This window comes from Parasteatoda tepidariorum, chromosome 10 (genome assembly GCF_982258835.1).
Source record: "Parasteatoda tepidariorum strain Cologne lab strain chromosome 10, Ptep-v5.0, whole genome shotgun sequence".
Taxonomy (NCBI): domain Eukaryota; kingdom Metazoa; phylum Arthropoda; class Arachnida; order Araneae; family Theridiidae; genus Parasteatoda; species Parasteatoda tepidariorum.
The window spans coordinates 55,441,655-55,469,453 of NC_141764.1; the positions used below are offsets into that span (position 1 = coordinate 55,441,655).

Sequence of the window (27,799 nt, forward strand, 5' to 3'; positions counted from 1 at the left end):
TATTTCTATAGAAATTAAAAAATCATAAAGTGATATTTATGTAACTAAACATTTTCAGAACAGTCATAAACATGAAAAGTTTACCCTCCATTTCTTTCCGTTGTGAAAAACGTTAATACCACAATACGAAAATTACTCGAAGAAAAGAATCTGGCTCTAATCTCCAAAATGAGAATTTCTTTTCTTTGTAAGCCTAAATCATTATAATTGCTCCTCTTTTAGAGTGCCATAAAATTAATGCTTAAAATTTCTTGATATAAGACTAAAGTAGAATATAAAGCTAATTATACTTCCAGGGAATTATGTGTCATTCTTTTATATCTTAGATAAATACAGAAGCTGTTTTGTTGAACTTTCTTCTTCTAAATTATATCGAAGAATCCCTAAATAGCAGGCCTTCGTTTTATTGGTCTTTTGGGATACATCAATACTAGTTAGTATTCCTGGCCTTCTTCCTCTATACTCTCTTTCTTTAAGAAGAAATAAAATGAACCTAAACAACTGTTAAGCTCCTCACTAAAGCTGAAAGATAAAAAAAAATACATGGTAATAAAGCTTATCTGAGTAATTTTGTAAAAAATAGGTTATACTTAATATCATAAATATAGATCATTTCGAATGATTTAAGATGAGTTTGATAACATCCAGCTTTTGTTAAATATTAAAGCTCAATTAAATTTAATTATATTTTCTAAACTTGCCGACATCATATCTAATTAAAAGGTAACTATCACGATTAGTGAAAAGAGATTTGTATAATAGAGCTTTATATTTTCCATAATATCTTTCAGTTTCCTCCATCATAATATCAGAAATTTTTCACAATTGATGGCTTTTTGTAAAAGTAGAAATATCTGGTTTTATCGAAGATTTCTATGCACTTCAACATCAGATCATCAATAGAAAAATGCATGGCAAAAATTTCATTCAGTCAGAAAATATGTTTTAGATAAAACTGAAGAAGCAATAGTTCTTATTTTAATTTTTTTTTCTAATTTTTTTTGATTTTAAATTGAATCACTTTATGGTACCATTTCAGCTATGCATCATAAAATTATGGTATTTATTAATATATGCTTGTTGATAAAAATAATGCGTTACAAAGAGATGTGAAGTAACTGTTAAGCTCTTACTAAAGCTGAAAATCAAAAGAAAAGAAAATACATTGTTATAATGTTTATCTATGCAATTTCGTAAAAAATGTACTAACTTAATATCACAGTTATAGATCATTTTAAATAATTTAAGATGAGTTGGATTACATCCAGTTTGTATTGAATGACAAAGTTTAATAATATCAAATTTAATTACAATTTTTAAATTTTCCCACATCATATTTAATAAAAAGGTAACTATCACGCTTAATTGAGATGGATTAATATGATACAACTTTATATTTTCCATTATATCTTTCGATTTTCTCGTTCATAATGTTAGGAAATTTATACTGTACATTACTCTATTTATAGCTTTTTGTAAAAGCAAAAATTATCTGATTTAGCAAGGATTTTTTAACACTTCAACGTCTGATCATAAAAAGGAAAATGCATGTCAATAATTTTATTCACTCAGAAAATGTGTTTTAAACAGAACTGAAAAGCAATGATTTTTCTTTGAACTTATAAACTGTTTTATTTTAAATCATTTCCCTTTATGGTACCATTACCGCTGTCTATTACGAAATTATAGTATTTATTAATGAATGATTGCGCATACGTTAATACGGTATACACAAGCATTAATAACTGTTAAGTTTCTTACTATACTAAAATGCAAAAAATATAATGCTTTATTAACATATTTTTGAAAAAAATAAAGTAATTTAATACCATAGCTATAATTCATTTTGAATAATTTAAGATGAGTTTGATTACATTCAGTTTTAATTGAATGATGAAGCTTAAATAAATTAAAATTTAATTATAATTTTTAAACTAATCCAAATCATATTTAATAAAAAGGCAGCTATTACGCTCAATTGAGATGGATTAATATGATTCAACTTCATATTTTCTTTCTCATATTAGGAATTTTTACCATGCAATCCTATTAATATTTTTCTTAAATGAAAGCTTATCTTATTTTATTTGGCTTTTTTAATTAAGCATCAGATCATAATACGAAGAAAACTCTTGCCATAACTTCATTCATTCAGACAATATGTTTTAAACAAAACTGAAAAGCAGTGGTTTTTGTTGGGTTTTTTTTTTCGTTTTAAACTATTTTATTTTAAATCGAATGTCTTAATCGTACCATTTCAGCTGTCTGTTATGAAATTTTAGCATTATTTTTATCTGAAATATGTTTATCGTCTTGATTTCTGCCAATTTAAAACCTAAACTGATATTTTCTGGCATTTTATATATGTATTTATCAAAAAAGTGATTATCAAAAAACATACACAGATTTTTCAAAACAATCGGACATTTTGTGAATGTCTTGCTTATTTTTTTTATTAATATAATAAAATGATAAAAAAAATACGTAATTTTTTAAAATTTGATATAATTATTTAATTTTAAAAATAAATTATAGTATTTCTTGTTTCAAAAAATGAAAATAGTAAGAAAAGGAAAGGAAAAAACTCGAATAAATTTTTCAGTGAAACAAGTTTCTTTTAATGGAGTAAAATTATGTTATACATTACTCAAAACATACAATTGTTTAAATACAATTTCATTTCAGCAACACTTAAGCGTAAATTACAGCTCAAAAATACTTAAAATATTTGTCTTGTGGACTGCATAGTTATGCAAAAACAATAAAATGCAGAATAAATTCTCTAAACGGTGACATTTGGATTTAGATGTTTTTGTTTATTTTATTCCCGAGCGCTGAAAGAAAACAATGAGTAAAAAAAGAAAGGAATACAATTCTTTCTGAAATAAAGAAAAATAAATGTAAATAAAAAATATCATTGAAATTCACCAAACGCTGTATTTTCTCCTTTGTGTTTTGATTTTACAAAGACACTAGAATAAATAAATATACATTTTGGAATCCCTAGTGTAAGAAATGTTGCCTACACAAATTTAGCATTTGGACTCCAAATAACGTCGCCGTTATTCCCAATCGTTCTAAAAAGTAATACGGATTCGAAGAAATATTTCGTCTTTTATTTTTTAACTGCAAAAGGTTGAAAAATATCACTTTATCCTTTTACATCAGGTAGGACATTATTTTCTTTTATGTAAATTTGTTTTGGAAATAGGTTTAAAAATTTGTTATTTTAGATTAGAATAAACCCAATTCGCTTGAAATATGAAAGTAGAATAGAACATAGAGAGAATTTTTAATGCGTAATAAAACAGATGATTGGACTGTAGCTTACCTTCTTTAGTTTATTTGCATGAATGCAAAACAAGAGGTACTTTTTCTACAATTTTTTTAAGAAAAATATGAAAATTGCTCATAGTTTCTTCATAGGTCAAATCACGTGACGGATCTTTCATGTGCACATGAAACGAAAATATTTTGCAAAACACCCTTATTATTTTTATTTATTTTTTTTTTTTATACAAGGAAAAAATTTTTGTGAAATTACCGTACAGGTAACGGTTTACCTGAAATTCTGGTTTTCAAAAATACAGTTCGTGTTACCACACATTTCGTAAAAAATGCAAAACTGAAAAGTAAATTTAACCGAATAAATGGTTCTTCAGCCTAGCTCTGAAGTATCACGATAAAATTACCAAATTTTGAAGCATTTGCCCAATTTTATCGCATATTATAAAGCTATATATTTATTGTTAATTTTACCACAATCATTAGCAAAACACTTCGTTAAAAAACCAAATAGTGTTCCCATACAGCCAGAAATATGGTAAAAATTACCATATTCTGAAACCTTAACCATATTTTTTTCTCAGTGTATGCCGTCACTGCAGGTACTATAAACGTCACCTCTATGGCATTCATATATGAATTTAAATTCACCAACAAACAAGTTTTTCTGTATTGTATGCCCGGTGCTCATGCTCGAAATTTTATTTTTGACACCGATCATAATATTTTTCTCATTTAAAAATTTCTATAAAATGTAAGTTTTCTTTATCTTTAAACATTAATTGAATGGAAATTAGAATTTTGCGATTGAATTACTGATAGCCCTCTTCAATTTGGATATTTTAATTGAGTGGGCAAAATCTAGAGGTTCGTTTTGAGTGTAAGCGTTCATATATAATTTTATACATATTTTAAAAATATCAATTTTTAATATTTATTTGCCTAAATAATTTAGTATAACCAAATATTTTATTTATCTTAAGAAGCGATTCTTTTCATAGAAAGGTGTGTCCTAATCATCTACAAGACTGTAAAAAATTACTGATCGAATTCCGGTAAAATGCAACGGCCAGTCTAGGTACCAGTATTTTTCACAGTAAAATTCATTCAGAACAAACAATCTTGTTTTTATATGGTAATATTTACTTTGAACTCACCAAATCATTGCATTTAAATAAAAATTATAGTAAAATTTACAGTTTAAAATTTTAAGATTAAAATGGATTCTAAGGTAAAAGGAATCTTACAGATGCTGCACTCAAGATACTAGTGCTTTTCATCGGAATTTCATCCGAAATTTTTTGAATATAAAGATGCTGGCGTGTGCTTTTTTGTAACAGCATATGTCACCCATCCCTCTACGTTCATTTGAAAACAGATTTAACTTACAGATGTCATTGAATGTGTCTCATTTAGTTTCACAAAATTAATTAGCTATGAACTATTTTCCAAAATTTAATATAGATTCATTTACTACAGATATTTAGACAATTACCGAAAAGTCTGATAAATTCTATTTTTCATTCCTCTTGTTATCATAGTTTACTCACCTGTCATAGACAGAACATACACTATCCATCAAATAAATTATCGAAATATTTAGAGGGAATGTTGAGTTTAAAGTATCCGGCAATCGATATTCGAAATTTAAAGTCTAATAAAGGTAAGCTATGTTTATTTTTCATGAGTATCCATTGAGGAGAATTTTTTTTCATCAAAGAAACTTTATAATTAAATTTTGAAATAAAGTTGCTTTCCATAGTCATCCTTCAAACAGAAATTGTAAATAATGGCACAAAATTAAAAATATTTTTAAAGGAAAGTTTTCTTTGAACTTTATCTATGATTTTGCAGGTATGCTTTACCTATGTATTTGCTTTTTTTTTTATTTATTTTAAAGAATAACCGCACTTCTTATAACCAAAAAAAACTTAATTTTAAAACCCATATTTATTTAAGCCATCACACTTAAATTTTTTAAATTTAAGTTAAAATTTCCAGTCAATTTTAATTTTTTTTTATTGAATTTGAATTGAATTTCAAATTGTGTCAAGGATTATAAGCTACATTTTTTAACATGTTTAATGCGTTTTTATGGGACAAAACATTTTCTCAATAGCTTTTTATCCAGCTTCTTCGTATAATATTAAATAGTCAAATAATTTTTTAATCTTTGCCACAGTAAAATATCCTTCAAAATTCTGTTTATTTGGAGGAAATCTAATTCTATGTATAGTTGAACTTTTTTTAACATGCTATTAAACTCACGTTTATTTTCAAAACAATGAAATGTATAGCATGAATTCGAATCATTTTTTAAGTATTATATTTTGCCGAAAAGGATTGAATTCTAGATATCCTTTTCCTTGCACTTATCACAATATCTGATAAATCATCAAATGATGGATCACTTTTCGTGTTGAATGGCACCTGCTTTTTCGGCATTCTTTAATAAAATTTGTATCTAACAAATCACAGGAGTCATTTAGCAGCTATAACCTGTATCATATTGTGGTTTATCAATTAGCTTATGCATTACCAATTTACCCACTCAATTGCAGAAATTAAAATACTATTTCCGCAATAACCCATTTTAAACCCGGTTGTATATCTGAAATAAGACAAAACCATAAAATAAAATAATTAACATTTTCGGAGTATAGAATACTGAATCATTAAAGAAAAATATATGTAGAAATACGACATTAGTTTAAGAAGTGTATATGGCTAGAACATAAGTTCATTCAGAGCTACCTCCTATAAGTTCACGGTAGTAATCACATGCATTCCCCTATTCAAGTACTTAAAACCAGCCCAGCCTCAATAGGGTACTATACTACCAGTACTTCAGCTAACCTTTCCTCGATGTGTAACGCGAACCTGCAAATAGAACTTTAAAAAATTGCATCTGTCAGGGCGTTAGACTTTACTAAATAATCGGTATAGCCTTCAAGTGAGCATCAAGAAGAAATCCATGGTCGAAGATGGTCAGAGCCCTCATCAGATTGTCAGAGCCCTCATTATACGGTCAAATCCATCAGTCAACAGAGGACCAAGCCCTCTCTGTACTTAAATCCACAATTAAAACTCTTGTTTCACGAAAAAAAGCACATGTTTTCTTGTAACGACCTAATTATCAAAAGTCATTAAGTTAAAATTTTTTTTTACATTTATTTATAATTTAAAAGAAGAGTAAAAATGTTTACTACCTTAAGCTGGATCTTTCTGGAAATACGGTGTTTTCAACAAATATTTTTGCTTCATAAAATAAAAATAATTTTATCCAAAGATTTGAGCTTTATCAGTGTTTATTTAATATTTTTTTCAGAACCATTTCAAGAAATACATAAATGCATTTTCAAAAGAATGATTCCATAAGAACAACAAAATCAGCATTGTTATATTTTTTTATAACTGTTGCATTTGATTTTAAATTTTTTTCTTATATTTTCACTCAGTATAAATTTATGTTTTTTTTCTTCAAATATCATAATTAAAATAACCAAACAAAAAGCTTTTATGTTTGTAACAAAGATATGTTTCATCTTCAACCAAAAGGATATTCTTTAGATTTCAAAATTTTAGAATTAACTAGATAATTAATATTTGATTGTTTGATAACCATAATGTTATTTTGCAATTTTATGCTTCATCTAGAATCACACATTGTTAAATATTCTAATAAAACTAATATTCTAATGCTGTTTGGCATGGATAATTTTGGAATAATGCAAATCTTTTTATCCATAAACCAATATGAAAAAGCGAACGCAAAATAAAATCCTTTAAAAAACAGTCATATGTTGAAAATTGGTTTTTCAAGCAATTCAAAAGGATTCAATTCTATATTGTCCAAAATTTTAGAAGCTCCAATAACTTCTTTCTGTCAAGCAGAAGCTTATTTAAAGAAAATACCCTCTGGCTTGAAGTGTGGCGAATCGGGATTCCTTTTTATATTTACACTTTGATGTTTTTACTTTATATGTATTTGTTTTTTCTTTTTACGTATTTGCTTTTTATGTATTTACTTTCTTTAAAAACTTCTATTAAAATATAAGCTATAGTTTCAATTTAATTGAAAATAAATTTTACAATCCTTGCAGTTCAAGTAAGTGAATTTGTTTGAAAATCCTAGTTTTAATCTAAGATCAATATGTGACAAGATATTTCTGAAATCTTATTTAAAACATGGTTATTTTTTCAATAATGCTTTAAAATCAATTTTTATAAAAGTTTATCAAATATCACATCTTATTATTAGTTAAGTGTGTAATTACCAGCATCTTAATTTTAATTTACGTGCAATTCTTATTATGCAACTATTTTCTACAGTACATTTATCAAAATGGTCTAGAATATAAAATTTTAAAAGTGTCAATTTTTTAGCATGCAATATAGTCTCTATTTTATTGTCGCAATTACTTTTTATTTTATTGTCTCACATCAAATAAGCGTTATTTTAAATATGCCTATAATAACCAGGAATTTTATTGTTCATCTAATTTAGATACACGCATCACAAACACACGAAAAATAATGTTTAATAATGTGTCAAATTGTCTACAAGGAATATTTACTCACTAAACTTCATACTGAGCCATACACCATAATGAATTGAAGGCCTAATCTATATGTACAAGTCTAGATGATGTCTGTTTTTTTGCCAGAACATGTATAATCTTATTTCGAAAAAAATATTTGTTAATTTTTGCATGTAATACTTGTTTTTAATGACCGAAATTTCCTCAAAGTTTTTAACACTTCCTACAGTATTTACTTATAATTAATTTGTTTCATTTTTTTTTTCAAAATATAGAGGAAACATTAATCCATTTTTTATATTTTATAATTTTGAATATAATTTTAATATTTCATCTATATATAAAATTTTTCCCTCAAATTCATGTATGCCAACACGCAAATGATATCCCTTACGAAAATCCAAAGTGTTTTTAAAGGTTTATTTAAAGTTGTTAATTTGATTTGAGGTTTATTTGAAGTTAACTTGAAAATCAACATTATAAAATCAACTTCCCGTGGTTTATAATCAAGGTTTATGTAGTTATTTTATTCTCACTTGAAGTTTTTTTAAGGTTGATAGAAATATACCTTAGAGAAACAGGCTTAGAGAAGTTATTTTTGAGGTGTAATTTTTTTTTGCACTTCAAGCAAGTAGATATATTTCTGGTATGATTAATTTCACCCGATTTCAACGAAAAGTATTGCATAGCTTTGTAGGAGGTTGATTTCATAAGGTGTAAAGGAAGTTCAAATGAAGGTTTATTGCTGAGGTAATTTTTTGTGCAAAACATAACATTATTTTTCGCTTCATCGTGTATTTCTTCACACCAGTCAACCTCAAAACAATCTCAAAAACTACTTGTTTTATTGTAAAGGATATTCAAAAAATTTGACATGTGATTGGTTTTTATATGTATTTAATTTATTTGGTATTTGATTTCATAAATATATTATTAAACATATTTAAAAAACATTTCTAGCTTTGAAACAAAAAACTATTTAATACATTGGTATTTTATAACAGTAAATTATTCATTGTTGTTTTATTTTTTCCATTAATTTTAATACAAATTAACGTGCACAAACTGATTGCTCCGGATTTCTACCAACACAAAATTAAAGGCCCTTGTTAAAATAATGTTAATATTAAAAAATAAATCGAATGAACTGGGCAGCTCACGTTTTCAGAAGGAATGATGACTCAAATTTAAAGAAAATCCTATAACACAAACCCCTAACGAACAGGAAAAGAGGTAGACCCAGGATGACATGGCTAGATTTAGTTTAGACTGATTTCCTTACTCTAAAGGAGAAAAACTGGCGAACAAGTGTCAAAAGTTGAGAGAAGTGGATTCGAATTCAAAGGAAGGCACTGGCCCACCCTGGGCTGTCTAGCCAGATATGATGATGATTAAAAAATAATGATAATATCTGCAAAAGTAGAAATAGTTGATAATTTCAAATAGCAACAAATTCAATAGATAGCACTTATTATGCTTATTATTACATTATGGTGTTAAAATATCATGACGCAAGAACAGTAGATTAAAGTTTATAACCCGTACTCAAAAGATATTAACAGAATTTTATCATTGAGTTAAGAAAATTCTGATCTTTAAAAATCGAGCAAATAAAAACCTATAATGCTTGAATTTGCTGCAACTAGAATGAAAGTTGGTAGATTTCTCATTTATTTTAAATCACTCGATTCTTAAAATATTTCAAGTCGATAAAACTTTATTAAGGATGAGATTGATCCTTCGTTGGGTTTTAATTAAGACTATTAAAAAAAAGAAACCTTTTCTGATTTAAATTTTTCTAGAACTTATAGAACTAGAACTTAAAATAAGACTTAAAAAAATTTATCGATATATATTCTGACATTGATCGATCGGTGAATAGAAATGTGTACCTACATATTTTCTACACAATATGCTTTGTAATCCACTGGTTGTTCAGTGTCCAGAGTTCCGCAGTGGCGATAAATATTGCATTAGATTATATACATAAGAGGCAAGCTTGGGGGTGGAACATGTCAAATTTGTGCAAGTTATTTCCCTGAGCAGAAATATTGGGGAGTACTTTGTTGTCATTGGTCATGATCGATGGTCTAGGAAAAGAAGTTTGCAAATGCAGTCTTCTTCGACAGAAGATTGAACGGTTCTACTTTCATCTAGATCTTCTTTGTCCAGATAACATGAATTTAGATACTCAGTGCAAATATTTGATTCAATTGCATGGATGGGTTTAAAAAAAATTTTTTTTTTAAATAAATTTCTGAAAATACAAAATAATATATATATGTATATATATATATATATATATATATACATATATATATATATATATATATATATATATATATATATATATATATATATATATATATATATATATATATATATATATATATATATATATATATATATATATATATATATATTAATCTGCTATTTAAAACAAATCGAGAATTACATGTGAATAGTTTTATTCAGTGAAAAATTTCCAACCATTGCAAACAAATAGTAATTCTTCAAATAAATATTAAGTAAAATTGATTTGATATTTTTAAAAAAAATTCTTTTATGATATTATTTTTTTATGTCTTTACGAAATGTTTTGTCATTAAATGAATAAAATGCGGTTTAAAAACTAACGTGTTTTATTCCTAGTTTAATGACTGTGCTTAAGGAAAAGGAACATTGTTCAGTTAATTTTAAAAAAAGACGAAAAAGCATATAATTTCACTGAAGTAACTTCATTTAATTACAAAAAAAATTTATTTTTAAGTCTCTAAAACGTATGCAGCATAGCAGAATAAATTAAACATTTCTCTTTATTCTGAATAAAGGTCTCTAGCTGTACATGCCTTTAATGTTCCTTTATGTTTTTTTTAAATTATATTTTTTTTTTGTGTAGAGAAGCGAAAAATAACACTGCCGAAAATAATGAAAAGAGCGTTTGAAAACAATTATTACATTTGCATAATGTTTTATTTTGTTCTCACGAACTAGTTACACAAAAAAAAAAGACTAGTACGACACTAGATTAAAATTTCTTATTAAATAAAAAATCCATTCGTCAAATTCCACCTCATGAAAAATCATTTAAATTTATGATTTCCTTTAATCCACCTTAAATTATAGCAAATTGGCAAATGGGGCAAAATTTGCAATTTTATAACTGGGACAAATGTTTTAATTGGCAATACAAAATCACTGTTAAGGTAATAAAGTCTGAATATAATGATAACAACCTACAAATATAACTAAATTTAAATCAACTTACAATATCAACTTATAACTTAAAATAAAGTATAAATGAACTTACAAGGCTAGTAAAGTTTAGTACTACTTTGACTTGTTAACCTAATTTTAAATTTTTCAAGGCATTCTCTAAAAAATATCTTATTTCTGAATCCTTAATTATTTTTTACATAATTATATACATGCTTAGAGATTATTTAATTTTTTTAGTCTAAACCGAAACGTTTGAACAGAAATTGTATAATAGTGCTCTTGCAATGTAAGATTAAGACAAAATTTATAAGGCACTGAATAATGTTTGGTGCTCCCAATATCAACCCCAAATTATTAAATCGCAATGAAATGTTTGACAAAGTTATGAAAGGTTTGACATTATTAATAGGAAACGGAAAAACTACATAAAATTAAAATAGTTTAAACAAATAAATGCACTATATCAAATGTGCATGCGCACTCTGTTCATAAGAGGTAGGTGCTCTTTCGCGGTGAAAGATAACATTTTTGGACATAAATTGCTGTACAAATCTTAAATTTGCATGATGTACTCTAACTGCTTCCAAACTTCTTAACCGCTGTTCTGTATCACCCTGTCTATCAAGTCGGTTTATACTATTTAAATCGGTATGATAATAAGCTATGTTTTAATGCCTTGCAGAAATGAAATTTAAATGGCTAGAAAACGGTTTTCTCGAAACAACCATTTTAAAATTAACACTTTAAGAAATATAACATATTTTTCAGACCTGTGGGCTGGATATATTTGCTCCAACTATTTAAGTTTGAAATGTATAGATATTAATATTCTGAAACTTTTCTTCTTTTTACATGATAATATTTTTCCAATTATTATAAAACGGCAATCATGAATTAATAAAAATGAATATAATCAGGATTTTTAAAATTAGACACGCGGTTCTCTATTCCAAATCAGAACTTTTTATAGACATTATTTAACAAGCGTACATGTGTACGATATTGTTCTAAACTGTTAGAAATTTCACGAGAAAAATTGGTAAATAACAATTTATTTAAATGTTATTATACCGCATTCAAACAAAATAATCAAATAATCATAAATAAGATGGCATTCAAACTTACGACTATAAAGATGGTATGTATTTTTTTGTTTGATTACTTAAGATGGTATTTAAACAAAGCAAGAAATCGTTTATTAGCTGCTTACACCTAATATGGTTAGACAACCAGAATCTTAGCCTACCAACTAGGCCCAGCTAATGAAACTACTTATTTCTCAGCAACTGCGTACTTATTATAGCCGAGAAGGCTAATCTGCCAATCTCAAGACCGACTGAACGGGGGTTTGAGTCCCAGCGTTGACACCTCAATATTTCCTCTATTACCTTCAGCACATGAAGAGTTTCCACTGTTCTGCAACACTTCAATGTTTAACCCTCAACTATTAGAATATGATACTATCATTCACGCATAGATGGCAGCACCATAAAGCTGCTTAAAACAAAAAAGTCTACTATTTCCCATCTCTAGTAATTCGATTATTTTAAAACCATGCTAGTTGTGTCACTGGTTAAGAAGAACGCGCAGTTTTTTATTTATGGCCTTTTTAACCATACTGGTTTGTAAGCGACTTAAAAACCGCAAATTTTAAAAAAAAAGTTTCTACATGGCAAACCTTAGGGTTAATTGGAAGGACTGTCTTTGCCGGTTATTTTAGAATGGAAATTCTAACCGGATATTTTATTTTTTTCTACGTACACCTCTTTACAAATCATAACAGCTATTTCTTACGAGACAAGAGTTCATTATAGCCATTGATATGAGGTACAAGGTTCAAATCGATGCGACGACTGGTTAGCCCATTGGCCTCATCCAGCATGCCCCGACAAGATTGTGGAAGAAAAGCTGTTATAAGTGGTGACCCTTGACAACGGGATATATATATATATATATATATATATATATATATATATATATATATATATATATATATATATATATATATATATATATATATATATATATATATATATATATATATATATATCTGAAAGTAATAGATTATACTGCAACAAATCATTACTTATTTTATTGTAATTAAATAAAATACACATAATAGAAACCTTTTTTTTTTGAAAACATAGGAGCATCATCAAAATATTGTAAATAATTCATTCTTATAACAAAATACAAATTTATTTGCAATGCATCATTAGATTACTCTTTTACGAAAATTATTCATCAACAGGTAACCTTTTTAACAAAGCATTGAATGGGAAAAAAAGAAATGCAGCAAGGAAAATATTCAAGAAAATCATCAGCGCATAAATTTTAAATGAGATAGTCAAGTTCCAGACTATAGACACGAACTTGATAGCAAAATAAAATAGCATCTTATCTCAGAGCTTCTCCGAGGATTTGAGAGCAAAGAAAAACTTCTTTATTTATTAAAATCAGCAGAAATACGCCGATGCAAACGGGAATTGGAGAAAAGATCTACCCAACTATAAATTGACAAGAAATCCTCGAGCGATATTCAATGTCACAAGGGAAATTAAGAGAGGAGAAGTTTTCGGGGGCTTATTTTATAAGAAAGTAATAAAAAAAAATTCTGACATATTAAACTTTGAAAATTAAGATTGTCACTCTTTATTTTCTGTTAAAAATAGAGGGAAAAAAGTTGCTTGCTTTAGGATGCGTTAATTAAATTAGAGTCTTATTTGAAGAGATTTTATTTTAAAGAACGTAATTTTTTAAAAAAAAACTCATATCAATTTTCAGAAATTATATTTATTTTTCGAGCTAAGAATAGCTTAAAAAATTAAATTATGATTCTCATTGGAATGAGATATTAAATTCAAAACAAATATGCCATACGAAATCTGACACTTTTGAGCTATTTTCCTCTAAAAAGATTCAAAGTACGTTGCCTTTAAAAAAAGTACTTGTATTTAAAGAAATGATTTTATAATAAAAGTTTAATTTAATAAAAAAGTTCGATATGTTGCTGGTAAGTTTAGAAACATTTTAAAAGCTTTTATTTATAGAATAATATTTTTATATATAATTATTTTATTATAAAAACAATCAAGTACCTTCCACAAGTATCTATTGCTATCTTTTGGTATAAATAAATAAAAAAGAGCAAATTTTAAAAATTCTAAAAGTAGAATTTAGAGAAATTTTTCTTGCAAAATCTTATAAATATATGCAATTTTCTCTCATAGCTCGTCATGCTTACCTTAATAGAAGTAAAAAAAAAACTTATTCAAAAGCATAAAAGAAAAAGATTAAACATAAAAGGAGTTTCTTTCCCATTATCTGAACTATCCTGCTTAAAACATGCAGTTACCGAAACCTTCTTGCAAAATCTTATCTTATTAGTCTTTAAATCTTATAAAAAGATTAAAGACGACAAAGATGATATCTCCAAAGTTTTTATTTAAAATTTTCCTCATGGAAAATTGCAAAAAATCAAATAATTTCTACAATTATCTATGGGTTCATTTTATCATAGCCAACTATAAGATAGATAAGTAAATAAAAAAGGGCACATTTTGTAAATTACTATAATAAAGTTTTAGATTTATAAAACAATTTTTTAAAGAAAACTGGAAAATTTCTACAAAATTCCCGCATAATACACTACCCTCAGTGTGATAGGAAAAGTTAAAGAAACCTTATTCAAAAGCTTGAAAGAAAGTAGTTAAACATAGAAGGAGTTTCTTTCTCATCATTAGAACCATCCCGTTCAAAACATGCAGATGCCTAATCATTCCGGAAAAAAGTGGTTAATTTTAAATGTCCTGATTATTATGACGTGATTAAAAATGAAAATGATGATGTTTTCAATGAATTTAAATCAGAGTGTTGTTCTCTAGTTATGCGTATTAAACTGAAAACTGATACACAGATCAGTGATCTCTATGAATTATCAAGCAACAGCAGCTATTGCTTTAAGTATCCTGCATGATTATGATACTGTAGTTTACCGTGCCAATGTTGCGGATAAAAATATTTTCAAGGGTGAAAAGTGCTAATCCACCAGATTTTCAAATTCAGAAAAAAAATTTGTTTCATAGATTTTGTTGGAAAGACTAATAATACCTTAGCGATTGAAAGAGTAGGTTAAATTTTGACAAAAGAAAATATCACACTCTCATGATTGAAGAATTGAAAATTATGAAGAATTTTGACAGAGTGAATCTCGTCGTCAGCTGTCATTCTCGTCATTTAAAAATTATGGTAATTTAAAACAGGTTTGATAAAGCTATAAAAGAACAACATTGTTCAATTTTACAAGAACCAGGTCCCGTGTTCTTTGGCGATGGTCATACTACACTCGCTTATGGGTCTATTTAAATGACTGCCAGTACATTTTTTAAATGGAGGATTAATTTTCAGTTTATGATCAGGGTGTTAGGTGATACAAAAAATTTTACTAATTTACCACTATAGGTGCATTACAACTGGTTAAACTACAACAGGTTTCTCTTACATTTAAATTCCTTGTTATTACAACATCTGCTTATATCTATAAATTATAAAACACGTCGGCTTATGAAATTTTAAGATCAAATTTGCAAAACAACACATTGAATAGTCGAAACTTCCGGTAAAGTCTTTTAGCAATATTTAGTATGATATTTCAGAAATTGACATAAAAATTTTACGAAAACTTTAAAAGAAATTAAAGTTGGAATAGAGATGGAAATTCTGATGAAACATCATGAAAATATCGCGCAATTTGTAGATTCTAGAAGACAATAACTGAAATTTTTCTGAATTAGACGTTTCAAAACTATGTAGCTGCCATCGACATGTCTTCAATTTATTTCTCTATTAATTCACATTAGGAGTTTTGTAATCAATTTTTTTCATAAAATTTACCAAATTATCAGGAAAAAAACATTAACAAATATTATTAATAAATAATTTTACCACTAATGAAAATAGAGTTGAACATTTTATAAGCTTGTATACTTCATTAAATCTCGAATAATTTCTAATGAATTATTGAGAACAATCATAATCATTATGCATGATTCAGATTATTTTGCTATTTAGTGAAAATTTGTGTAAAAATACATTTTTTTTCTTTCCTTTGCTTCCCTTTGAAACAATATCAGCAAAGCATTTCCTTCATATGCAGGTTAAATTCTTTTACATAATCGCTTGCTTCTCAAATCTTAAGTGAATCAAATCTTTTTCAACTGTTTTACAACGCTTTTAAGAATGGATAAAATGTGTGTTCTCTATAAGTGAAATGTTTTTTTCCTTCAAATAAATTCTTTATTTCGTAGTTTAACTTGGAAAAATTCAGTACGTAAAAGCATTGTTATATTTTTTAGTGTAAGATTCGATTAAGGAGAAAGTCCTTTTAGCAGAAAATGTCAACACGGTCCCTAGTGGTGACATTCGATTCTTGCAACAGAACTTTTTGGTCACTGATCGATGAAGCTTTTTACCTTCTGATATCATGGAACAAAGGTTTTGTATCAGGGGCTTAGTAAGCGTAAACACACTTTAAGATTTCATGAGAGTTTCTTCTTTTTCGTACGAAGTTTAAAATTGCTTTTTCTAAACTTCTTTTTAAAAGAAAAGCTATTTTGCGATTGGGCAATATATAGTTTTGCTATTAAGGACTTCGGTTCTTCAATCTCAGATTTTACTTTTTGTTTCGAATCACTTTCTTTTTATCGAAGATAAATTTATTTCTGCAAAATGTACGGTTAATAAGTCTAGTTTCAACAAAACAATTTCGCTGCTATTTGAATAAATGATAATTATTATAATCGACATATTAGATAAAATGAAATGTTTAAATAATTTGCATGCGCGTTTTCATGTTACTCCTATTATAAAATTCAATATTTTTCTTTTTAGTTTATATTGAATTAAAAGAAACAGACAGAAACATGTTTTTCAATATATGTGTATTGCTTGTTACATCACAAATACTCTTGCAGCTTTTAGAGGTCATGTATTTTATTTTATTTTATCAATCAAATCTGGATTCTCAACTATGAATATTCAATTTCGTAGCTTTGTAATTTGAAATCTAATCAAGAATACAAGGGAACTCTTTGATCAAGCATTGGAGCAAATTAGTCTTTGTGGAGAACTCTTGGATTGAACTACCCATCGGCAATTGTACTCTAAACCATGATCTGTGCGGAGGGTATTTTTAGTCTGTCTTGTGGTAGTTGCGAGACCTTGACAGGATTCATAGCGACCAGAGATTATGTATTTAGCGAATATACATAAGTATTTTGACATTTATTTCTTTGCATTTATCTAATTTTCACGTTCCTAATCTTTTGTTTTACTGACGACCGACTAACTAATCATAATTTTTAGTCAAAGCACTATATAGAAATTTATACGTTAAATTGTTATTGTACTATTGGATGATAAGATTATAATCCGCAATGTTACCTAAATATTTGAACAGTGTGTCGAATTAAATAAAATTTTATTCAGGGTAATCATTTTTCGGTACTAGTTAACTGATAATCAAAGTCATAAAACAATCTAACTTGTCCATGTTTCGCAAAATTATTAAAATGTATGCTGGATTTTAAATATTTTGACATAATCTTATTCTATTATGAAGAAAAGTAAATGATTTCAAACGAAATGCAATGACTCTGGAAAAAATATTTTTTTTTGCTACATTTATACAAATACTTGATCTTCCCTAATTCGTGTGTAGGAATTTCAAATATGATATTTGTTTTGCTCCTATAGCTGAAGAGTTCATAATGAAATTTTTAGTAGATTTTTTTTATTCGAAATGCTTAAAAACATTATATATATGTATATATATTAGGGTAAACTTCTAAGGAAGTGTGGTCACATCTTGTTTAAAATTACATAGGAGAACATGCATGAAAATGTCATCATATGCCACGAAAACTTTTTCAGAAACAGTTCGCAATAAAGAACGCCCCTAGCAGTGTATGATGTCATTTCTGGACTTGGGAAACTGTGTAATTTTAATTTTGATAAAGTGCCCTAACTCTCTCAGCAGTTTTATGCTATCATCAGTCAATATATATATATATATATATATATATATATATATATATATATATATATATATATATATATATATATATATATATATATATATATATATATATATATATATCGAGAGGAAGGAAACTGAGTGCAGATTTGAAATCAGCGATGTCGAAGTTCCTCAGATCTGGAAAAAAATCTTTTAATGGAAAACAAAAATGAAATACCTCCTTGTGTAATTCGTCTGCATTTATAAAATGGATTATTTGCAAATATAATATGAGCTTATACTGGAAAAAAGCTGTGCCTTTATCAAAACAAATTATAGTTTTATGTTTATGAAACTTCACTTGAGTTAATAAATAGATTTATTAACTCAAGATTCAGTAATAGCAAAAAGCAAATACCAAGTTTCTTGTAATGAGTTTAATTGATGAAAAGTTACAGCTTTACTCACAAAACAAAGTTCCGAATTCTCATTAAAACCATTGTAGTATTTTACCATTTTTTTAATATGATAAATGAATATGTACTTAAGCCAATAATATTTGTAATTCATTTCATAAACTAATAAATAATATTCTTCGATTGCTACTTTGCACGTAGAATGGTCATTTGTTATCTATGAAAGTAGCATTAGTCAGAAATTACTTAACTAATATTACAATTATTAAAAATCTATTTTTTTTCCTGTAGTCTGATCAAGTAAAGACGAACACACTTTATATTATGTAGCAAAATGCACTGATATAGCAAAAAACATTTATCTCAGCAAAATAAAATTAAATATATAAATAGTGTTAATTTTGAAATCTTTAATTTTTTCAAGTCAAAAAAACGTGACTTAATTGAATCAGTTATGGTAAGTAATAATCCTACCTGTATGTAATAATCCTAGGTCTCAACGTAAACCCGTAAGTAATAATCATCACTTTTGAAACCTACGGAGAAATAGTGATATCTTCACCTCAGAGGATAATACACTCACGATACATTATGCACCGTATAACGATATTTATACCTTTATGGGGGTCTTAAATGTAAAATTAAGTATTATTTATTAGCTACAAATAGTTTTATGATAATTGACAGAATTGATATTTTTAAAAATATGAATGCGTACTAGTCACAACTGAGAATTTTCATGTAGATTGAACTTGACAGTGTAATAGAAGTTGAGCTAGGCAATATTGTGCCAAAAATTGTCGCTCTTTGATTTTTAGGAATCGGAATTGAAACTAATGACGAATAAATTTATTTAGAAAAGAAACTTGGAAATATTGAAATTTTCAATCGTTAACTGCCATTAACTGTAAAAATATAGGGCCTATACCGTAAGGTCTGTAACCATAAAAAACATACTTATCGAAAACTTGCTTATCGCAAATTTGCAAATTAAAATCTTAATTTAGAATTTCCTGCGTGATAAGGGTAATATAATGATATAATTATGAATTAAAATATTCTATTGATTATTTCATTGATGCTACCACTGGAATTAAAATGCTGTACAAAAATTCAGCAAAACCATGTATGGAATGCTTTTTAGTCTTTTTGAAATAAAATGAATATTTTGGAATAATTGATACAGTGGTAAAGCTTGTGCAAAAAAATATTATAACAGTAGCCTTAAGGAGTAAATAAGTAATGCACGTTAACCATCGCACAGCAAAATATAAATCCTAACTAAACCATTCCCCAAATTATTGTGCAAACTTCTAAATGCTAAATAATAAACTGTTAAATGTACAAGTTCGTAATACATTTGCAAGTAATCTAATAAAAATCTTTTTCTTGATATTTATATATATATTTATTTAGGATACACAAACTTATCTCATCTCATTTTGAGGTTATTCTCTGGAAAAATGTAACTCACTATCATTTCTGGTAAGCAAAACTATGCGTATACACTATGACTCATAGAATCATATTTCTTTCGTGTATATAGATCATCTACGATCAAGATCCTAAGAAGGATAACATAGAATACCAAGCTATTAAATCTAAAGTTAACAGTTCGTTTAATATTTGCTGTTGATAGTTATTTTCTTTCCCCATATTGATGCTGTTGTATAGCTTGTACTCAGTAAAGTTATAACAGTACCTTTAAAAAGCAAAAGAATAATGCATTTTATCTCTCAGACAGCAAAATAAACATCCTAACAAAGCCCTTTATCTAATTATTGTTGAAACTGTTGAATGGTAAATAATAAACTGATGCGACACGTACGTAATACGTTTTCAAATAATCTAATAAAAATATTTCTCTTGATCTTCCGTATATATTTATATAGGACACACAAACTTATCTCATTTTGAGGTTATTCTCTAGAGAAATATAACTCACCATCATTTCTGGCAAGCAAAAAAGATGCATTTACACGATGCCTCCTGGAATCATATTCCCTTCGCGTAAATACATCATCTACGAGCAATCTCCTACGAAGGATAACATAGAATACCAAGCTATAAAATCTAAAGTAGACAGTTCGTTTGATGCCACAGATTTATACACTTTTTTCCCTTCTTATCTTAGAAAGTCTTGCCTGAGCGATACGCGGATCTAGCCTTGTTTCTCCCATGAGGTGGCAAAGAAACATTTTCCTATTTACTGACTCAAACTTAAAGGGTAGGTGGCGATGGAAAAATATAAGCCTTGCACGCGATAGAATTTACTTTTCCCCCTTTTGTGTTTGGTGGGAAATTGAGAAGCTCGGAACAGGTGGAAAACATCCTAGTAGTCTCCAACCATTAATCTAGGACCAGGACATCGTAGGAAAGGATTTTTGCAAGGATTATTCTTCATGTTTCTTTTACCCATGTTCTATTTTTGCCGCATTTTTTCTTCGTATGTATGGCTCCCAATTCTTGTGTCACGGATTCTTTCATGTCATAGATTTAGGTTAGTCTATTCTTCTCTTTTATCGCTGTAAGTGGGCTTTTCCTGTTGGTTTGAAACAAATTGTGTGATTTCGTGCCTGATTGTGCGTGGTTATCCCGATTTTTCTCGGAGAAATGATAGGGTTATGTTGTTATTAAAAATAATATTGCCCTGTACGTGAACTATTACGGTCACTAGATAATATAAAGAAAATTTAGAGTTATTTTTTCCCATAAACTCTTTAATCCAGTGAATAAAATTATATAAAAAGACATAAATTGTTTTATATTACAGTTTGAAAACATCATTTTTTCATCAACTTAAAACTTACATTAACAAGCATTAAAGCCTTTTTTTATACACACGTCTTTGTTTACAGTCATGAAATATGAGTTTCTCTTCTTTCTTGGGCGTCTTTTCTTTTGTTTTTTTGTCGCGTCTTTCTAATATTCAATGCTATTAGAAAGTTGAAACTGGAAACAACGCATTCTTCAAGGGAGTGTTATTTTTTCAGTTTTTATTATAAGTATTATTAATTGATCTTTTGTTTAAATAAAATAGAAACACTATTTCGTTATACGTTATGCTCGATATTTGCATTTTAGGCGGTATGTATATCTTAGACAGTATGTGCACGGATGCATACAATTCTATTACAAGCAGCATTTACTGAACTTCTTGTTCTACCAGATGTGTAGCTCATTTAACGAAACGTTACCATCAGGGCCTATGCGAGCTTAAATCGCGGTGGTGAGTAGCATTACCCACGCCGCAATGCTACAAATACACGTTCATAACGTGAGCCACATTCACACATTACAGAACAGTGGGCAACACACAGAGAGAAGCATACATGCCCTGAGCGAAAATTGAACCATTTACCGTTTATTTCGCAGTCAGGACATGTACGGCAGTATATATATATATATATATATATATATATATATATATATATATATATATATATATATATAAAAAAATTAAGCAAAAGTTAAGCAAATTGTAATATAGTATATATATATATATATATATATCCATAAATCAGTCATATATATATATATATATATATATATATATATATATATATATATATATATATATATATATATATATATATATATATATATATATATATATATATATATATTTATATATATATATATATACGCAATTATGATAAGCGAACAAAAAGTCAAAGCCAAACAAAATAAATCACATCTATTAGAAAAATTCAATCTACGCATCATCGTCACTGATAAATAATACATAAATTTTAAACATGACGTTAGACTTGAGAAGAATATGTAAGAAGTAAATTTTTATAAACTTTAACAATGATTTACGTTTTGAAAATAAAAGTGAGTGTTTTAAATTTTTCTACGTTTACCTAAATTTTCATAATGACTTTGTATTTCTTTAAACTATAAAACATGGCTGAAACTAAAAGCCTTTGAGCTTCGCAGTGGTATGCAATAACCTTAGACAAGTCAAAGTTAAACGATGTGTTTATGCGAAAGCATTCACGGAGAACTTCAAAAGAATAAATTTTCTATTCTCCGTTTTACATTTTACCCTTTTTTTCTTAAGAAAAAGCCATGAATTCTTCGTGTTTTATTTTTCCATTCATCTAACGAAAGTTTATATTTTATTTGCAAGAAACCTAAAAAGGAGTCATTTTTCATTTATCGCTAAAATGTAAGAAAAAGTAATGGATTTCGATTTGCATTCACAATTTTCATGCAAGTTCTTTTTGCTTCAAAATCATTACGAAAAACAATTTATTTTCTAATCTGAAATAAAGTAAAGGATTCATGAATTTTGGGATTTATTCAGTTGTTTAAGGGCGTAAATCTACGGCTAAGAAATTGGAGAAATTTAATATTTCATAAATTAAAAACGAAGTTGAAAAAAAAACTAAATTAGCATCAAAAATCATATCTTATTTTTAGACAATCAGTGCATACATAATATATTATGTTTATAGCTTAAATACTAGACTGACTTAAACTGTTTTCCCCTCAAAATTTAATTATATTGCAGTCAATTCATCAAAAAATAAGAATATGTGAATACTAAAATATCTCAAATTAAAACTTAGAGGAATTTAAGATTTAAAAAAAAGCTACGTCAGCCATGTTAGCTTATGGGAATTATTCATGCATATCTTTTTATTTATGCATATCTTTTTATTTATTCTGTAACTAATTATTATTTTGGATTTTTTCATTTCATTCATTGCTTTATATCTCAATAAATCTTGCAACTGAATTTCAAATTTTAATGTTTTTAAGACGTTTCAAATCTTTTTCAAAGCTATTGAAGGGATTGTTTTTTTCCTTATGATATTTTTTAGGATTTAATTATTATAAAATTTCGAATGTTATTGATTTTAAGCATGTTTTAAAGCATGGTAAATATAATTTTTTCAATAAACAGCATTTTTTTTAGAATTCAAATAATACATCTGCTTGCTCAATTTTTTTAAAAAACGATTTGCTGGAGTTTTGAATCGGAAAAAAAATCAATCAACTCAATTTGCTTCGAGATTTTTCTTTCAATTTGATTATTATTTTACGAAATACTGATCGTTTTCAGTGAAATACATTTGATTGATTGGTTCATTTACGTCGCACTAGAGCTGCACAATGGGCTATTGGCGATGGTCTGGGAAACATCCCTAAGGATGATCCGATGACATGCCGTCACAATTTTGATCCTCTGCAGAGGGGATGGCTCCCCCGCTTCGATAGCGCGACGACCTGCACGCGAAGTCGAGCACTTTACAGTAGAACGAGGACCAATACCGCACACCCTTGGCCCCTACGCAGACTGATCCAAGTGGTCACCCACCAGCACTCTGACCGCAGTCAGTGATGCTTGACTTCGGTGATCTGCTGGGAACCGTGTCAGTGAAATACAGAAATAAGGAGTTTGAGACGCACCTACGGTTTTGTAATTAACTTATTTGAAATTCCAAAGGCAGTTTGCTTAGGTTATAAGTTTTGTTTTACCAACGTTGAAAAACTTTCTAAAATATATATCGCAGCAAAAATTTAGGTTTTTTTTTTTTAACTAATTAAACTGTTTGTATTATTACGGGCATGGAACAGTCGATTCAGATCGATTTTGTGGCTGCCAATGCCTAATTTTGTAAACTTGGAATTTGATGGATTCTTTAGATCCGCAAGATAGATCAAATATTGTGGCAAAACATTTTTTGCGAAGGATGTTTTGGTTTAAACTATCCATTTACTTTTCCATTTAAAGCAAATAATGCATTAGATAAAGATGTAAATGATTACTATGAATAATTATGAGGGAGGAAGACTACAAATACCTCCCATGATTGAGTAGGTTGCCAGATAACTTGAAGCCATGGACCTTTTACACTGAACATTTTTTAAGTAAGCACTAAGGTACATCAGAGTCACCACTGTTAATTCGACTCAAGAACAATATTCAAATTTACCATGGTTGAATAAGTTGCCGGATAACTTGAAGCCATGACCCTTTTACCACTGAAATTTTTTTAAGTAAGCACTAAGCTACGTCAGAGTCACCACTGTTAATTCGACTCAAGAACAATATACAAATTAATCGGTCTCAAACGCAGCTTCGATATTCTTAATCAATTTGAAACCGATTGGACTGAGACAAATTTCGCTAATAGTATTATATTGAAAATATCAAAACACACTGAAAAATATCAATAACCCAAAGAAGCAAACGTTTTCTTGAAGATGCCGTGGTCATAAAGCATATTAAATTTCAGAACGACTTAAGTGACTGCGTGAGTGAGGGATTTAAAAATGATATGAATCGAATGAAGAAAAACAATCAATAAAATAATGAATGAATAGACATATTTATAAAAATGTAATGTGAAATAATGTATTTGAATCTGATGTTTGACAATTATCATTTAGAAAATGAGAAATAAAAATCTAAGATTTCGTATTTAGGAATATGAATAAGGAAAATAAGATATAGAAACTAGAATTTAGAATTTTCAGAAACTGAGATTAGATATTTAAATGGAAATTAAATTGGTTTGATAACAGAAAGTGAAGCATTTGACTAAAAAAGTAATTAAAATAATCTATCAAGCCTTCAAAATCACTGAAAACTCATGCTAGGCTAGATGCGTTACACAAAATAAATAAGTTTCTCCTTGACTTTTTAACAGTGGCGAAATTTCTGGTAAACACAATGCCTTTTAATCGGTTTTTTGGCAATAACAAATATATTCCTTGTCATTTTCTTCTCGATAAAATCGATTCGGAATAAAAATCCCTCGTTTTTCTTATCTGTTCACTTATTTGCATTTCGTTTCTAATTTATAGATTCCTCTTATAATATGGACCTACGAATTAAAAATAAAAATCAATTAAATGCATGCAGTAATATCAGTTGATCTCACTGTTCGATCTAAATATTAATTGACTTTTTGTAAATTATTTGATTTTCTTATCAGCTTGTGTTTCAAAGTTAATCATTTTTTTTTCTAAGATTTATATAAATTACAGAAAAAAGATATTCATCTTTAATATTTCTATAATAAAAAGTAAGAAACATGACTCTGTATATTTATAGCATAAAAAATTTTCAAGAATGATTTTCTTCAGACATGAATCAAAAATTTTATTTTAATACTTTCATTCGTTAGTATTTAGTGCCTATTAAAACTATAAACATTATATTTTGCATGATAAAAATTAAAAAAAAATATCTGTAATTTATTTTTGTGTACAATAAGTTTATTGCAAAGAAATTTCCATTTATTTTTGCCTTTAGAAAATCTAAAAGAAATCACTTTTATAGATGCGTAAATGTATTTTCGTTTAAAATGATTCTTACTTAAATCTCAAAACATCGTATTAGAACATAATATTCATTTAAGTATTCTAAAAAAAAATATTAAAAATTAACTCGTATAAATTGCTTTGAATCAATTAAAAAGTTCTTAAAACTTGTTTTAAATAATAGCGCATATATCTGCTTACTCATTAACTATATCTTTGATCTTATTATGAAATACCTGAAAATTCAAAAAACGAGTTTTCTCTGAAAGGAATTTTATTTCTTAACTTCTATTTAAGACTATCTAGGCAGATTTGAATGGCAAAGAAGTCATTCAAAAGACTTCTTAATGTCGTAAAAAGAATGCGAAAGATTCCTGAAACGGGTCTCCATGGTTACTTTGCAATCGATGTGGTGTTTCCTAAAAATTGGCTCATTACCGAAGACATCTGGGCCAATACTAATGTCATGCTTCATATATTTAAAGTTCCTAAACGTCAGGCCGACTCTTTCTGTGTTATTATTCACTTTGTTCGAGGGCATTTTTATTTCGTCTTGAAATCTTTAATTGCGTTCCATTTTTTTAAAATAAAAGAGACATGGATGCTGTCACGTTTAAAAGGCTATTACCGAAGAAAAAAAAATTAATGAAATCCCCCTAAAAATTAAAAGATATTTTTTTTGAATGTCAGAATTTATCTGAAATAAATACGTGTCTTATTTTATACGCAAATAAATTAGAAAAAGCTATACAACATTAGATTGAAAGATAGTTTTAGAAATTTTGTAATATATGTCATAAAATTAATTAGAACAGTCTTCTGAATGTTTATAAAAGCTTAAACTATTTGTTTTGCTAATGCTTATTTATTAGCTTTCTAACAAGGAATCACAGAAAATATGTTAAAAATCAGTTTACCGATATTTTATTTTTGGTCAAATGATGCATAAAATCATCCTATTGAAACAATAAATACATGGAGACAAAAACTGTGGTGAATTATCCACACTTTATGGTAATGAAATTTTCGGTAAAAAAACTATTAATTCGGGTAATTAAAACCAAAATGTACTATACTTAAACCATTCATTTGGTAATTTAAATGTTCGCTATTACAACTATGTACCGACAATTCTGGTTTTCACAATTTCCACATATTCTTATCGCCACATATTTAGTAAAAAACAATACTAAAAAACAAATTTAAATAATTTTATATCCTGCAGTTACGTATTTTGATAAAGTTACCAAATTTTACCTCACCTCACTTATCAAATTTAATCCCATAGTATAAAACCATATTTTACTGTTAAATTTTCAAACAGCATTAATGAAGCCCTTAAATAAAATATTTGAGCGTTTGGGCGCTCCCACAGAGTTAAAAACAAAACCAATTTTTAACTGAAAACAATAGCCTACCAGCTAAAGGAATATTATGATAGTTTTATTAATATAGTACATTTTAAATAATTTTCTTTCTCTCACTAATTTTTTCAAACGCTTCTCACATTGGTGCGCATAAAAAACGAACTTAAATAACAAGAAACTCCAAACGTAATTACTTAAGGCTTTTCTTGAAATTCAATAAATGAAATAAAATTTTGTTAATTAGAAGCAAATATGTAACTCTTATTTGTTACATCTTTAAATCAACTACTTTACAATTTTTTAGAAATGAAATGAGTGAATGGATGGATTTAATTAAATTAATAATAAATTATAATTATTTAATGAAATTGATTTGTCGAATTTTAAAGCTGAAAACGTTGTTTGTGACTTAAACTTATAGATTTTTTAATTACTTAGTAATATTGATTTAAATAAAAGCAATATTTTTAGCTTTTTATTTTCTATAATAAAAATATTTATTTAAAGCATGAAAAAATGTTTCTAGCACACTGTTCTTAGAATTAAATTATCCTTAAATTTATACTAATCTAAATCATAAGCAATATATTTTTAATAATTCTCTTTTTTCTTACTAATTTTATAAAATACTTTTCATATTAGTGAGCATTTTGTATCATATTTCGTATTAACCAA

The 27,799-nt window shown here is 27.4% G+C and overlaps 1 protein-coding gene across 1 annotated transcript in view; it reads left to right on the plus strand.

The window, feature by feature from the left end:
* The window catches only part of LOC107452989 (cell adhesion molecule Dscam1), a 270,828-nt gene that overhangs the window by 38,717 nt on the left and 204,312 nt on the right, over positions 1–27,799 (plus strand). The gene's annotated exons all lie outside the window — the stretch shown is intronic.